We start from the raw sequence: 17,007 nt of genomic DNA, 5'->3' as shown, positions 1-17,007 counted from the left end.
GGACCGATAATTCTAGCCTTCAAGGATTCGCAAAAGGGAGAAAAGTCGAACGCAAAAGCTTCGCCGTTCAAGTTATTAATAAAAACGTTTCCGGTACAAAACGACACACAAAAAAATATACGTACCAGCAAACATTTTTAAACTGATCGAATTCTTTGTGACGCTCCAATCGAGCGGAACGAATCTACTTTTGCGACGATTCGCGCCATTGTTATTGCAACTAATACAATTCGTGGACGATTACCATTTAAATTGGACGAGCGATTGGCTTTTAAAAATTAAACGTGGGATTGGAAAAAATAAAACTGGTCGAGTTTTCAATAAAAAATGTTAATTACAGTACAACAATATATTTTGTCATAGACACAAAATGGCGCAGTTTATACATAATATAATTTTCAATATTATCAATTGGAAATATTTTGCAAATAATATAAACATTTTATTTTAATATAGATAGACACATTAAAAAATCTAAATGTACTTAAATGTACTACATTATACAATAAACTATTGTATAATTAAAAAAGATTGTGCTGATTATGTATTTTTTTCTAGCAGTATTTTTTTTACTGAGTAAAGAAGTAGACAATAACAAAAAAATAAAGACTGAATAAAAAAAGCATTAGCAATTAGCACATAAATGTACAAATTATAAATTTTACCCGTATTTTTTCAGACGATTTAAAATTGGGTGAATTAAAAAATTGGTAAATGTTGAAATTAATAAATTCAGATGGTAATTATGTCGTAATTTCTATTTATAATTAGCATATAATTCAATTTGTTTTTACAATAATCATATTTTAAGTTATAATATTAAAATAAAAAAAAATAAAACCATTTATTGTTATACAAAGTATAGTACGGTTTAATTTTTCACGTTAATAATCCTTGCTCTTTGCGACTATGTGAAAGGTTTAAACGTAGTTAACTACACATATGCACTGTCGGATAGCTTTGTTAATTGAACAAGTTAAAATAATTCGACCAAGGGCTTATTTACCTTCTCGTCGTCTGGTTTGCTAATTAAACATGGCTCGGACAACGGCGTAAGTTTGTAACGCGCGGACTTGTGGGTTTCGCGCTTTAGCGCGTCGGAATCGCTTTGGGAACTTTTGCGCGTAGTCAACCGTAAGCTGAAGCTGAATGCGACTTTACGAATGTGTGAGCTTAATTATTCAACAGGGTCAGACACATGTCGATCAATGTGTTGATCTCCATATAAATAAATATTAATAATATATTATTAAAGTTTAGCTACTAAACTTTGATTTTAAATAAACTTACTAAGTTCTAGTTTCAGAGCCGTATGTGAACTTGAAAATTTAATAAGGTTAAATATATGTCAATCATGCTTAAGTTTTATATTTATATATGTATATGTATGTGTATATATATATATATTATACAAAATATCTATAGATTATTGAAATCTTGGGATTTATCGACCTTACTGTTTGATATTTCGGCTGTGATTCTCCAGCTATGATCAAATTTTAAATTTATTGTTACATTTATTTCTCGAGAATAGCTTAATTTTTGATAGCACACTTTAGTAGTTCGAAAAAATATTTAATCCTTTTTTAGTTCGTATTTAAACCAGATAATGAAGTTTCTTTATTTTTTAAGAGTTAAAAATTTAGTACTCAAAAGTTTTTTTTATAACCCTAAGAAAAATATGGTTTTTTAACTGTTTTAAATGTAATCAGATTAAGTTTTCACTTTAGTAATTATTTAAAGTAATGATAGAATATAGTTTTGCTAGAAGCTTAACTTTTACCATTTTCCTACTTAAAATTCACCTTTATTTTAGTTGTCTATCTTCTTAAGTGTAGTTTAATAAAATACATCTGAGAATATTTCAATATACTAGTTATATTATTCTTGACAACCTTATTATTAGTAACTATAATTTTTTATCGTCTACGCATTTTATTTTAATTTTCCTTACTTCACCTATAATAGTTACATCATGGTGCTATAGTATTTTTAAAAAAGATTAAAAAGTTATATAATATAAGTGTATTATTTCAATAAATACTGCAATTATATGTTACACTCAGATAATTGTCTTTAAAGCATAATCGCGATTATAATTGTTATTGTTCATATCTTAAAATAATATTTTTAGCAAAGGTTGTACGTTATTCCTAGGTGTGTTTATTTTTATTGTTAAATATGACATTTATTCTATAATAGCTATATTCTAGCGTACATTATTCCTTTATAAAATATTTTTAATCATCGCCAAAAGCGTGTGCTGATTTCATTAAAAAGTAACGGCGTAGGCCGCATAATATATAGTTTTTGATATGTATGTAAATTATATTTTCGAGTAAAGCTCCATATGGATGAGCTACTATTATTTAATATATGCTAAATAAGGGTTATTCAAACTCAACATAAATCAGCGAATTTATATTAAAACGTTCAAAATAATTAAAATATCGAAATTTGTGGAAAATTTTTACTACTGTTCATTTTGCATTTAAATTTTAAACGTGAAACTGAATACATAGCCACAACACATGAATTATTCAACCATATCTTGTAGTTCAATCATAAATGGCAAATTGAAACAACCGTCATAAATTATATTTATAGCTATACTTCCCTTTGTTGTTGAGCGATAAAATTAAGTTGTATTAATCTCACTGGGTTACTGTTTAAAAGCATTTAAATACTCATTAAAATCGTAACAAGTTAACACGTCAAATATTTTAATTAAATTATACAATAAACAAACCCTAAATTCTGTAGATCTACAACGTTGCGTGGGGTTTTAGCCTTAGTTGATTGTGATTCGTCTGGATTATTTAAATTGCTTAGCTTTACAATAATTTATTTTAAGGACAATAAAAAAAATAAGATTAGGATTATATTTAAAAAATATTTATAATCAAAAAATATTTTAATATTAAAAAATAATAGATTTGCCTTCCTTACACAAGTAAGAAAAAATATATATTAAAAGTTTTCAATTGAGTCTAAGAGCTGCCTGTGACAATTTTTGCTTTATCTATGATATACATATAAAAGTTATATACTAAAAAGTTGCTTTCACCTTTCCTAATTTAAGAATGCAGTAACGTAAAATATAAAACAAGCGTTAAACAGATGAGCTTACACCTGGACTTCAAGCATAAATATAATAAACATATTTTGCAACTTCGTTCTAAAATGCTTGCCGTCACCGTGACCCTTAGACCGATATTTGATAAAAATAGCGAAAAAGCAAATACAATTTTAATTTATAAACATTTAATTAGACTCATTTTATGCGTATTTTCATACAATAAAATATTATTAAAATATTTCGCGAAACTACACTAACTCACTAATATCGTGTATGTTGACTACGATGTAAACAACCTTAAATTAAAATACAAGCACAAAATACGAAAAGACATATTGATTAAGAGACTAAAGAAAACATCTGTATTAATGGTTACAGTTCTCTAATAAAATAAACTCAAATTTTTACTTAATTTAATGATTTTTTTGCTTCCTATATTTAATTTTTCTTTCTCTCAAGTTATAACCAAAAATATTTTATTTTATATTCTTATTTTTTTAACAAATTATGGTTATTAACTGTAAACATAAAATAGTTATAAAACAGCAAAATATAAATTTAATATAATTAGTATATTTGTAAAATTATTTTTAATATTTAAATGAACCTATTAAAAACAGTTTTCTTGATATACATATTTTTAAATTGTAATTTATATTATTTTTTTTAGTATAGCACTACAATCTTACGCTTAATATACGTTTTTGGAATTTTTAATTATTGTAAGTTATTCTATGTACATTTATTTATATAATTTTTTTAAGAACTTCAGAATTTATATTTTAAAAAAGCTTTATAAATTTTTCTCGTTTTGCCCATACAACGGGACATCATGGGAAATGAGATGGGGAAAAATAAGAAAACAAAATACGACGGGTATAATGTTTCATTCTCGTTGACATTGATTACATAATATGTGTACCTCAATGTCGCATATCACTTTTAAAGCATCGCAGAAGTCATGAGGTTGCTTTTTTCTGTCAGAAAATTTTGTAAAGCACAGTTAGTTAGTATATTTGTTATTGTTAGTATATTTGTACAGTTAGTATATTTGAAATTGAAATATTATAAACAATACTTGTATCTGTTTATTATTCTCGAATTTACTTACAAAGTAATGCTGAAAAATAGTTAAAATATTTTGCTTTGCTTACCAAAAACTTGGATATTTAATCAGTAGTTTTAAATTCAGTAGTTTTTATATTCATAGTAACATTAAATTACAGTTATGTTTATTTAAAACTCTGATTTGTTAATTTATTTTCTTACGGGGACAAAAAGCTAAGTTTATAATAAAACTGAAATTAAAATTGCACATATAGTATCAAATTTAAAAAAATATAAATATTGTAAATAGTTATTTACCATTGTGATATAATTATTTGTCTTATTAAGACAACACTACATGCAGCGGTCCGCATGCACTTATCTCTCATTCACTCTTTTCACTTGACACGTGAGCGAGCGAAAGGAAAAGTATTTCATTGTCCGCGCCTGCCTTATACATATATTTATCATAAAATAAAATATTGTCTTTCTTCAATATTGTTCTTTAAACATACATTACCTCCTCCTAACCGTACTCTTTATCATGTTACATCAATCAGCGTGTGCAAGAGCAAAACAGTTGTTTTAAGATGGTGGCGCCTCTAAATGAGTGTACTATTATTGAGCTACGTCCCGTTGTGCGATTAATCAGAGCAATAGAAAATGTTGGATGAATAATAAAGCCCTTAAGGGTCTATACACAGATAATTTGGCTATGGAATTAGGGTATAGTCTATTGATGTGCTTATTTAAAAAAATACTTTTTCAGATAGTTGGTTTAGTTTAGGTTGGTTTTTGAACGTATATGACTGTACGCCCCCTTGTAAAAGGTTTTGGCGGGAAAGGCCGTCGATTGAGCCCGGCTGGGGCGTCGGGGCGCGGTCCGGGGGCGTCGTGGTCCGGGGCGCAGGCGCGCGTCCGGGGCCACGTGAGTCTAACGGCGGGGGCGGCCGGAGCAGGGCAGTGTGGTGTGGACCCCCGCGGAGGCCGCACCTGGCGCCCGTGGCTCTAGAGGCTTCGCCCCCCGCCGCCGCCGTCCCCCCGCCGCGCGAGTATCGATCCGCCCCCCAGGCCGGCCCCCCCGCGCCCCGGGGCCCGCCATGTGAGCGCCGCGACGCCGCGCCCCACTCGATGTGCCGGCGCACGACAGCGTGCCCGCCACATGGATGAAGTAAGCGTCTCCTCCGCTGATAGTGTTGTTGATGCTACTAATGCAATAAAGTGTTATCATTTTTTTACATAGAGAAAAGATAAAGGAGTTTTTTCTTGTATAACGTATTTTTGTTATAATCAATATGTTTTTTTCATCGGTTGTATAGAATGTGCGAAAAATCCGTAAAATGGGTTAAGGTGGCTGAAAAATGGCGTAATAAATGTGTGTTTCTTAAATTATTAATATATTTTATTAGTAAGTGTTTAAGTACAAAACTAAAAAATCTAAAAAACATAAAAGTTAATGTCTTAAAAAATGAATTAAAATCAAACAGTTATTTTAGGATTAAACTAAATATTAGCGCAATTAAATGGCAAGAAATATTTTTCCTTATATTTATTTTCCCGTTTCTCTAATTTAAAATGTGGCATTTTATTTTATTCAAAACGTAAAGCACGTACATTATAAAAAAATAGTTAAATTAAAAACATTCTTAATATCTCTGATAATTTCAGATTAAGCTATATAATTGTACATTATGTCATATTTTTATTCGGAAAATATAAGACGAAATGAAAATTGATCTAAAATAAATACCACTAATTATTTTTTAACAAACCCTAAATTTTGTGCTTTAATAAATGTCAATAATGTATTTTAGAACTCTATTTATACGAATAATTTTATAGTAGCACATAACTGAGATTCTAAATGGATTTAAATTAATTTATATTGTATAGCTTAATACTATAATTTAATTGGAAAAATATAGTGTAATTAAATTGCGTTTTTCGTCAATTTAATGGTTTTAAGTTTAACAATTCTGTTTTACGTAATATTATATTTTTATTTTAGAAATAAAGGGCAAACCTTAAGCGGTATTTAATTAGAAAAGAAGACCTTATCTTATAGAATAAAATTAATAAAATTGTTAATAAAAAGGCAATAATATGATTTACTTTAAACATATGTTTAAAGAATCATTAAAATGTCAATCGTTTTTTGTAAGATATTTACCTGATTTAATTAGGTCGAGTGCCAACATATATTTAATTTTAAAATGAGATTGTTGTGATTTTTCAGATGCATTTCGGCATTTGAAAATTTTTTCGTAACGTATAAACCATATATTTTTATTAAATATTTAATTATTTTTATGAAAATATAGGACAAACTAAAAATTATACTACTACATTAGTAAAAAACATTTTTTTCACGTACTTAATGGTTTTGATTTTAATAAATATGAATCGAACGTAAACGTTAAATAGTTTTATATAATATTTCATTTTCCAAACTCATCCATATTTTTTTTAAGTAAAGCCTTCATTAAATAAAAGTGTACAATTACATTTTTTTAATTTATTCATATATTTATTAAATATACAATTCTCGTTAAAAAAAATATTTACTTAAAATAACTAAAACACAATATTTAATAGCAATAAATATTTATTACAAACTAAATGGGTTTTCACTGTATTGAATAATCATTGTTCTTGGATTTTATTTATAAACATTTTTATAACTTAAATTATAATTTTTTCCCGTATCGAAAGTTTCTTACTGTATTTAATATTCCACTTGTGATGTCACAATCTAGATTAATAAAATACTATCTTTTTATTTAAAAATTGTAGTGATTTAAAGAGTTTTTCATATACAATTTATAAGCCTAGGACGTACGTTATGAGTAGTCTTATTTATACAAATATCTAAAATTCTTCTTAATTTGTAATTTATCAATACGTTACACTAAATTTTCATACTGCTGTTTATTAAGAAAATAGCTTATAATATTGTTAAGTAAATAATAAAACATTTAAGAAATACTATAATGTAAAACTTTAAATTATGTTTCAAAAGATTAGATATTTTTAAATTTTAAAAATAATATTATCATTTACCTTTATTAAATGGCAATGAACATTTTTAAAAAAAAAAATATTTTTGTTTCTTGATTTAGGTTATAAAAAAATGTTTGATTCACTTAATTTTTTAAAATTTAAATAACCTATACTTACATAATAGTATGGGAGAAATAAAGAGCATCTTTAAGTTTAGTTTTTGAAAAAAATAAAGTTGTGTATGATAACTCAAGTACAAAATTTTATTAAAAGCTATATTTTCAACAATAATTCTCACATATACATATTTGACTGAAACTAAAATGATACCTTACTAGCGTTTAAATATTCAGATTATTTTTATACATGTATAATTCAACTTTTAAGGTACTGAATATTGCGTCACACAGTAGTACAAATAAATTAATCACATATAACTTAAATTTGCTTTCCTTAAAATAGTTTCAGCAATAGATTAAAGAAAAAATATTATTTTTTAAATCAACATAACTGATTTTGATAAAAAAAAATACCAAAATTATTGTGGTAAGTTATAAAACTGGTTATAGAAATTCTTAAATAAATTTAATAAACCTGTATCACAATAATTTAAACAATAAATTAAAAAGAAGCAAGATAAATAATAGCTTTTTTACATAAATACTATTGAACAAACAATCATAGTGTATTTATTATTTCGGGTTTGTAAAAAAAAATACAATTTGATTTTAAATACTTTTCTATATCATACGTAATATTCTGTAGTACTTAAAACCTAAATTAAATTTTTAATAATTGGTTTTCTTTAATTCAATAATACGATATTTTTTTATTTTTATGCGATTCCATTTACGTCAGCTTTTAAGGCTCTTTGCCATTACAATTTACATTTTTTAATTCAAGGTAAACTGATTAATGACAACAGTATTTTCATTGTTGTATTTAGATACATGTTTAATTTTTTTGTACAGTCATATTTCAAAATTAAAATAATTAAATGTGGAATAAAGAAAAATATATAAAATTGTAGTAAAATATAACTATTTTTTAAAAATAGCTTTTACTATTTTTTAACCCTTTATAAAACTCAAACTATGAGATACGGTTTATACACTTGTAAAATGTAGAGGTTTTGAAATATAAAGTATATTCTATATCTATTAAACATAAAGGATTTTAAGGTAACAGTGAGTTATCCAGTTACAACATCGTTGTGTTTGTGTGTGTTAATAAAATTACTGTGGAAATTTTATTCAGTGATCCATTTCATCCGTGCGACAGTGGAAGCTGCAACGAGCGTTTTAAATAAGTGAAATTTAAGAAAAAACATTTAATCAAGGCAGGAATTAATATGGGCGTGATTTATCCTTTTTATGAATAATATTAACATGTTTTTAGTACCGTTCTTTAATATAGTTTAAAAATATTACACGCGCCCAGATTCTATAAAAGTAGAATACGCTAGACTTTTTGATGTTAAATTAGAAAAATCCTTCTCATTATTCAAAAATACAAAAAATATTTACAGTAAAGTTGTATTATATATCAATTTTTTTGATATATCTTTACTTTTGTATTATTTTAAACTCTCTAGAGTCACGGCATTTTCAATATTTGATTTATGGTTTTATATTAAAAAAGTTCAAGCTCAGGTTCTTGCTATTTGACAGTTAAGAAAAAAGTAAAGTCTTGCTTTAATGACAGCATGAACCAAATCAAAATCATTTGATTAAGTCAAAGGCATTTACATTTCACGTAAACCGGTATTAAAACGTAATCGTTCGCCAGCGGAAAATTAATAAAAATAAAAGTCACCCTTTTTATATTCAAACGTGATGGAAAAAAATGGCTGCCCTTAAACTGTAAACAAGTTATATTGTACGAAAGTTGAACGTCAGGACATCCTTTATTCGGACCGCCCTTGCGGAACAATTACGGGAACGTTTACAAAAGAATTCTTTATTTTCGACCTACCGCCCTACCCTTACACTCTACTCCCACCCCATTCGTAGGTCGCTGGGGTGGGGGCGAAAAAAACGCGAAAAAAGACACGCGAATTCGCATTATCGTGAAGTAAGTAAGTCAGTGAAACGAACACAGTGGACACTTGAACTTCTTCCAAGAAATTTCTTGATAATAAAATTGGCAAAAGTGTAAGCGTTAAAAGATTTAGAGGATAGATAAAAAATGCATGACGAGTGTAAAGTGTTGTGTTATTTATATTTTAAAATTGTGTGCAGAGGGGTGAGTATACTCATACGCTCAAGTATTTATAAATATATCTCTGATTTCAGTTTTCTGTTTGTATATCTGAAAATATTTTTACTTCATATGAATAAGTAACTAAAGTATGGATTTCAAGATTTTTGCCATTTAAATCTTAATTCATTTTCAGTATTCAAAGAGTATTACATTTATTAACAGTTATAAATATTCCTATCTCGATTTTCCAAGAAATAAATTTTATTTAATATAAATAACGCTTTTGGAGTATCTGGCAAATATTCGCTGAGAATTTTGCTTTTGATATAATATATATATTTTTAGACCTCATTTCAAATTCGTACAACGTATCACATTTATTGTCTTCAGAAACTTTTCGAATATATCCCAAAATTTGTTACATTAATTTATTTTTATTTTATTCAGCCCTGAGCGTTTGCTCAACTTATACGTATATATTTGCTATACATTTCCATATAGTATGTATGTTAATATACATGTGTATTTACAGTGATTTAATTGGATTCTGCTAGACTAAGTGCCAACTTTTATAACTTTCTATTATATGGGTTCCTTTGAATTTTTACCATTAGAGACTTTAACGATAGAATTTAAAATTTTCAATTAACTTCGCTTCGCTTTGACTTTGCCTTTAGTGATTTAAGTCTTCATTTCAAATTGCTAGTTTAAGAAAGCGCTCTAGCTTTAGCAATGTTATAATTTACTTAATCATAATAGACAATGAACACACTGTGACATTAAAAAAAAAAAATTAAATACTTGAATTGTCTTGCTATTATTTATTTCTATTTTAGTATTATTGTTTTTTTATAACTTTATACTATATTAATAATTTAGTGAAATAAATCAGTGAAGACTTTATCAATCATAAGTCGATTAAATAACTTATGATTTACTAAAACTTTTATGTTAAGACGTCTGCATTTAAAATGATTTATTTAGAAAATTTAAAGCGAAAATTAAATACTGATTATTTTATATGTAATAAAAATATGTATAAATACAATATTTAAGGATAAAATAGGATTCAAAGTTTTATATAAATTTAATTGTAAAAATCATTACAATCAAATTAAAATGTTATTTTATTAACACTTTTTTAAAATTTATAATGTCTAAAACATTGAATATTTAAACAATCTATATTTCTTAGATATAATTTTAGTCTCAATTTAAATAAAAATATTTTCAACACAATATTAAATATTTATATAATTCAAAGAAGTTTCTTGTACTTATTTAATTTTTTTAATAATAATTAAAAAAAGATTTAAATATTTATTTCAGGCCTTAAGCTCTAAATAACTCCACATGGCACACTTTAATTGCACCTTATAGTTTGATTTATTAAATTAAAATGAAATACTTGAGTATAAATTGCTTTTGATATTTAAGTTAAATATTTTTAATATGTTATTAGTCATTTTAACTAAATATAAAATAAAAACTTATAAATAATAAGATTCTTGCTTATCGCTGAATCACATTAAAAAAATCATTTCAAATATAATCAATGTTTCTTAACTTTTCTTAACGTTAAGAACAATAAAGTCTTGTTGCCAAACATTTTTTTTGTTTGTGTATTGCATAGTTTAAAAATAATGAAAAATGTATAGAGGAGGTATTTGTTATTGTAAATATTTCTATGACAACTCGTATCATTAAATTAAAATTTGTTTTTTCAATAACACCACTGCTTGTTATATCGATTTTTTTCAATGTATAAATTAAATCTTGAAAAAATATTAAATTTGTGTGACTTTAAAACTAGGGTAATAAATTGATATAAAAAGGCAAAAAACTTTTATATTATAAATATATGTTTTTACGGTTCAATTCATCTTATATTGTAGTTATATAAAAAAATGTTTATAAATGTATTGCTAAAATAAATAAAAAAATTTTTTTAATAATGGTTGTTCTAGCAACAATAGCTTTCTATTTTAAAGGGCAATAAATCACGTTTTATTGCAATTAGGTCTCGTTTTATTATTTTTATTATAAACGCTAAAATTAATTTATTTCTCCTGTTAATTTTGCCCTACATTATTGCCACTAATATATATTGTGATTTATTGTTCTAAATTGATTTTAATGTTTTTATTAATAAAAATGAAGGGTCATGTTTTTTTGTCCTTTTATTGACTGTTTTTATCGCTTTATTAGCAGTTTTTTCCTTAATAAGTTTATAAACTAATTATAGAATTTGCAATTAGGTTTTTATTGTGTCTTATGTTTATTGTGAAATTTGCTTTTTAAAATAGTGTTAAGAAATAATTTTAATCTGTACACTGCGAGAATCAGTACACATGTTTATTTTAGACATTTCTAAGGAAAATTTTAAAATTTTCGATTTGTTATAATTAATTTTTGTTTTGCTACTACTTGTTATTGCAAAATAATTACATTTTTCTGGGCTACTAACTATCTTAACTATCTGAAATATGCACAATTTGAATCGACACATTTTTCCAATTTATAATAACTTTGTTTTTTCTTGTTGTTAAAAATTCTTTAGTTTTTAAGTTAAATAGAAAAATACTCTTTCGTCATTACCTTTTTTCAAACTACTAGTTAATCGTTTTTTAACGGTAGATTACAAACAGTTTCTGCTACTTCACTATCTATTTACATACAAAATATATTATTTAGGTTTAAATATATTTATTATTTATAATCTATATTAGTAACTTTTTTTTAAAAATATAAATTTTATTTTTTTTGCTGATAATGATCTTAAAATTTTGATGTTCATATTGTGTCATTAAAAATTTAAATATTAAAAAAAAATCCTAGTAGTGGGATTATATTATAAATGACGTTGTCATCTTATTGGTTAGAATCATTAGAGATTTAAGCATAATTTTTGAATAAAATTAAATTGTGTTATAAGAAAATATTATGACATATTTTTTAATAACTTAAAAAAATAATATAGTACTTTAATAATATATATTTATATAATCATTCACATATAAAGACTGCATAATATTCTTAACATAATTCTGTACAACATGTTTTGCAAGATTTTGCAGACTTTGATAATATTAAAAAAAATATAATATCTTGTTTTGAATATCAATGCGAATATTATTTTGCTTATCTAGGTTCTTAAGTATCATTTATTTGGCAACAAATTTATTTAATCAAATGTATTAATTAAGCTATTTGTATAAGATATTTAATTTATTTTTATTTGCAGTGCCATATCTAAAAAAAAATATTTTCAGCTACCATAAAATTAGCTAACATAATAACATAAAAATGCAAATATTCTTTATATGACTAACAAATATTATTCCTAAATCCTTAAATATTGATTTTGACAATATTATTAAAAATATTTTGCAAAATCAAATTAGAAAATCTCAGAATTTATGATACAATAATGGTCCTAAATTTTATTCCTGAATTTTATTATAAATTGTATTTGTAACATGATTTGTTAAACCATGCCTAAACCATGCTATGCTTTTTTTACGAACATATTAATATATACAATACATGTTATTAGTATATGACCATTTTCATGTTCACAATTTAGTTATTAGCTACAATATAATAAAGAAATAAAAATAATAAATAAAACGTACGTGAGTTTAATTTAATCTGAAAAAACTATAAAATGATTTTGAATTAAAATGGAAAAAAAATATGAAAAATAAAAAAATGGATTAAGTTTTAATTTAAGGACATTTAACTAAATATCTAGAACCATAATTATGTGTTATTCAGTCTCTATAGAAATATGTGCTTTGGAATTTGTGCTTATATTTCAATTTTCGGTTATTTTTATCGTTCCAAAACAAGAGATTAGTGGCTTAGTGTAATTACGCTAAATATTTTAATGTTCTTTGATATTTATTTAAAGGCTATTATAATTTATTTTAAAGATTGATATAAGCAGGCGTGGTATATATTATTTTTATAGCCGTATTTTAGATGAATTGCAATTAAGAAAATTAGTACTACTTATGTTATTTCACACCGAACAGATGGATCTGATTAATTGCTTTTAAATATATTTTTTTTCTAGCAAGCGCGCTTTTTTTATGAAATATTGGTTCAATGGCCGCAATGGCAACAAAGTTTAAAAAATGGTTTAATGGTTTTTTACATGTCCTCATAACATGCATACCGTCGACAATTATCAAAGTGAAAATGTCTAGGTTGATATGCGCCGCGTGGAAGTAAGAACAGGCTTCATCGCCGTTCCTATTTTTTTTATCTCACATACATACAAAAAAGCCACAAGCGCAATCGGGAAAGATGCGAGGAGAAGACAAGTAGCAAGTGGTAGCACGGGGGTGACGGGACTAGTACTTGCGACAACACAAACTATGATGCCGGCCCTCATTCCGTCAAGAATGAACGGGCGCGTTCATCTATCTCTGGCGCATGAATAAGGAATGATAATAAACAGGGGGCTGATGGCGGCGGCCGCCCCCGGGGGCTGCGCCCGGCATTCACGGCCCCTCGGCCTCTGTGAGCACTTTGAGGGATGACACACGCGCGGGACGGTAATAAGACTTTTAAAAAATCGCTCGTGGGACCACCTAGCCGGTCGTTTTCAGATGTGATTTTGCAAAGGGTCTGACAGTGATTGGGTTAAGCAATACATATCTGTGCCAGAAATCCTAATTTTCACATCATTAAAACATGAATGATATATGCAGGGTCTATGATATTATATTGTATTATATAAAACCTTAGATTTGAATAAGTTAAGTCATTAAAATAATGAAAGGATTAATATTTTCAATGTACTCCAAAAGCTAAAAAATTATAAATATTTTATTTTCATATTAAATATAATGCTGATTTTATTCAATATGCAGAACTGTGAAATCGAATATGAAACAAAAATCTACAATAATGAACTATTTTAATTAGCTTCTACTAATAACACCAACTCGCTTTGGAGAAATTTAACCACACATATCAAAGTACACAAATTTTCCGGTGCAAGCATACTCTAATAATACAACGTGCTAATAAAGCACTTAAGCTATGTTGTTTGAGAGGAGATATCAACAGACTATTTTTAATACTAAATTTTGATTTTTTACATCATTATTTATGTATGTATACTTGATTCGCTCGATTTACTGTTTTATTATTTCACAAACGTACAATTGGGACATGCGTCGTAAAAGGATTATTACTAAGCGCAGATTTGTTGTGACGAAAGTGACCCTTGAATTTTTATTTGTTCCACACATACGATACCATACAATGCTATTTGACCGTTCGACTACAAATTGAATTGGGAATCTTTATTTGTTTACCAAGCAATCGAACGACATAAAACTGTAATCTAATTTACTGTACCCCGGGCACTCAATAAAAATATTCTGCCGTAATTCGGTATAGTTTGGGGCTTACCTTTGGCTCATGAAATAAATTTACCTTTTTACGAACAATAAATGTATGAGTGTAAGGCAAGATAAGGATTCAGATAATCATTGTATATAGGACGAAATGTTGGGTCATGTTGTTATTCCTTTATTACGCTAGATAGTGGAGTATTTTTACTGGCTACTGAGTGACAAAAATATAATGAAATTATGTACATATAGTCCATATATTATGTGTTAAAAACTAGATAATGCAAGAAAGTAAGCTTTAATAAATTTACAGTATACGCAGAAATCACTAAAATAAAAGAAAAAAAAAACTTATTGGAGAGAATTAAAAAAACTCAGGTATTTCTGTATTTGTATCCTAGTGCCTTAATGCTAGAAGCATAATAATATAACTCATTGTATCTATTTAGTGAAGCTAAAAGGTGGTGTTCGGCGGCTTTCAGTTGCAAGCTTTAAAATGCCCTTAAGAGTCGCGATCGCGTCCTTTATTCTCGTCTATTACGGCAAGGTTGAGAATGCTTCTTTTGCACGAGTCATTTATTTTTTTAACGAGCTTGCAGAACACAAGGATGCTTATAGCCATTTAAGGCGCAATAGTATATAAGGCGAAGCTCATCTATTTTATGTTTTCACTATAATTGTTTTTTAATACGTAATAGAAAAAATCTTGTTTGTATAATTTACTTACTGACGTATTGGGAAAAAAAGATTTGTAATCAAAAATATTATTACAGATTTTAATTGGAATATTATATTTTTTCATCTGTAATTCAACCTGCTTTATATACACATATTTTTATAAAAAAACATCTTAACATTTACAGATGGCTATGACTATAAGCGTAAAATGAAGGAGGAGTCAAATTATACATCTACGCTAGCTTAATTTGCCTCAGGTGTTTCCTCATGAGTCTCACTTGTGACCCCTATTTTTTATTTATTTTTATGTATTTATAATAATAGAAAAAAATAATGATTATTTATATAATATATCACTAGGTACAATGTGATGGTTGAACTTTACAGTATTATAAATAAAAATTGCAAAAAATAATATTGGACCTTAATATGTATTTGCATTTAATTTTAATAAAAGTAATAACAAAGTTTTAAGTTATCTGTTCTGAAATTACTTATTTTACTGTTATTACAAACACAATAAGAGATTATGTAAAATTAAAAAAAAACATATGTTTTAAACTATGTTAAAAATATATATTGTAATTCTTAATCTAAATGGCAAAACCTTATTTAATAATTAATAAAAATATGTTGAATTTTACAATTTTTAAATAAATAATTTTCTTGGGAATTATTTTACTTAAATTTTATTTAATAAAACTATTGTTTTTTTTAAATTTTACTGTAAACATAATATTTTATCTGCGTAAAAATTGCATTTATAGTGAAATGTAAATTGAAATATCTAACTAAATATTTTATTTGTTTTATTTATTTTATGTATATTTAAGTATAATTTTTATTATTTTTTATGGTTTTTCAAACTTATTTTTACGTATGTATGGTTTTAAAATAAATGTTTTATTTTATTAATTTATAAGATAATTATGTAAGGCTAAGGATATTTTAAAAGACTATTTAAGATTATGTCATTTATGTTTTTCATACAAATAACATTAAATTATTCTGATATAACGTTGTCGTTTGTATTTAAGAACTTATTGAAATGATTTTATTATAAATATTTTAAGGACTTTTAATAATCATTCAATTGATATATAATGTATATTAAATATACAAAGTTTTAAATTATTATATATAAAATGTTTATATATCTTAATAATGCAATTTTGTATAAACTTGAGCCCAATTTTTTTAATATTAGAATCCAAAGTCTTTCATAAGAATCATCAATACAGATAAATTAAAATACGTATTTAGGTGTCAACTGTCAAAGCATAACTCACTGTTAAAATATTAATTTAAAAAAAACAACACTTAAGATTATCTAATATATGTTTGATTTAAATACACTTTTAAGTTTGTGATTCATTAATTACCTTTGTATACATATTTATCACTTTTCTACGTTAATTTAAAATTAAAATAAAATATTTCTGTAAATTTGCATTTGCTTAAAAAAAATCACACTTAAGATCACCTACAGAAAAGTTGCACGCATTAGTATGTGTGCTCTAAAGAAACTTTGAAAATTAAAATTCATATAGAGAAAAAATCAGTTTGCCGCAAGACGTCCCAAACACGCCGGAAATTTTCCCTTTCGCTAATTTGCATAAGTGCGCCTGTTTT

General features: G+C 26.1%; 1 protein-coding gene across 12 annotated transcripts in view; it reads left to right on the top strand.

The window, feature by feature from the left end:
* mmd (disintegrin and metalloproteinase domain-containing protein mind-meld) overlaps positions 1–17,007 on the top strand; it is a 641,110-nt gene that overhangs the window by 156,673 nt on the left and 467,430 nt on the right. For 9 of the 12 annotated variants that reach the window (XM_088196874.1, XM_088196873.1, XM_088196875.1 and 6 more), the window contains exon 1: positions 5,085–5,297. The exons of 2 other annotated variants lie outside the window; for them this stretch is intronic. The gene's annotated coding sequence lies outside the window, so the exon portion shown is untranslated. Of the gene's footprint in view, positions 1–5,056; positions 5,298–17,007 lie in introns of those variants that run through there. One more of the 12 variants, XM_088196879.1, reaches the window with a different exon arrangement.

Source organism: Plectrocnemia conspersa, unplaced genomic scaffold (genome assembly GCF_051122295.1).
Source record: "Plectrocnemia conspersa isolate PC_06_02 unplaced genomic scaffold, ASM5112229v1 ptg000011l, whole genome shotgun sequence".
Classification (NCBI taxonomy): Eukaryota; Metazoa; Arthropoda; class Insecta; order Trichoptera; family Polycentropodidae; genus Plectrocnemia; species Plectrocnemia conspersa.
This window is presented reverse-complemented; position numbering and strand designations above follow the sequence as displayed.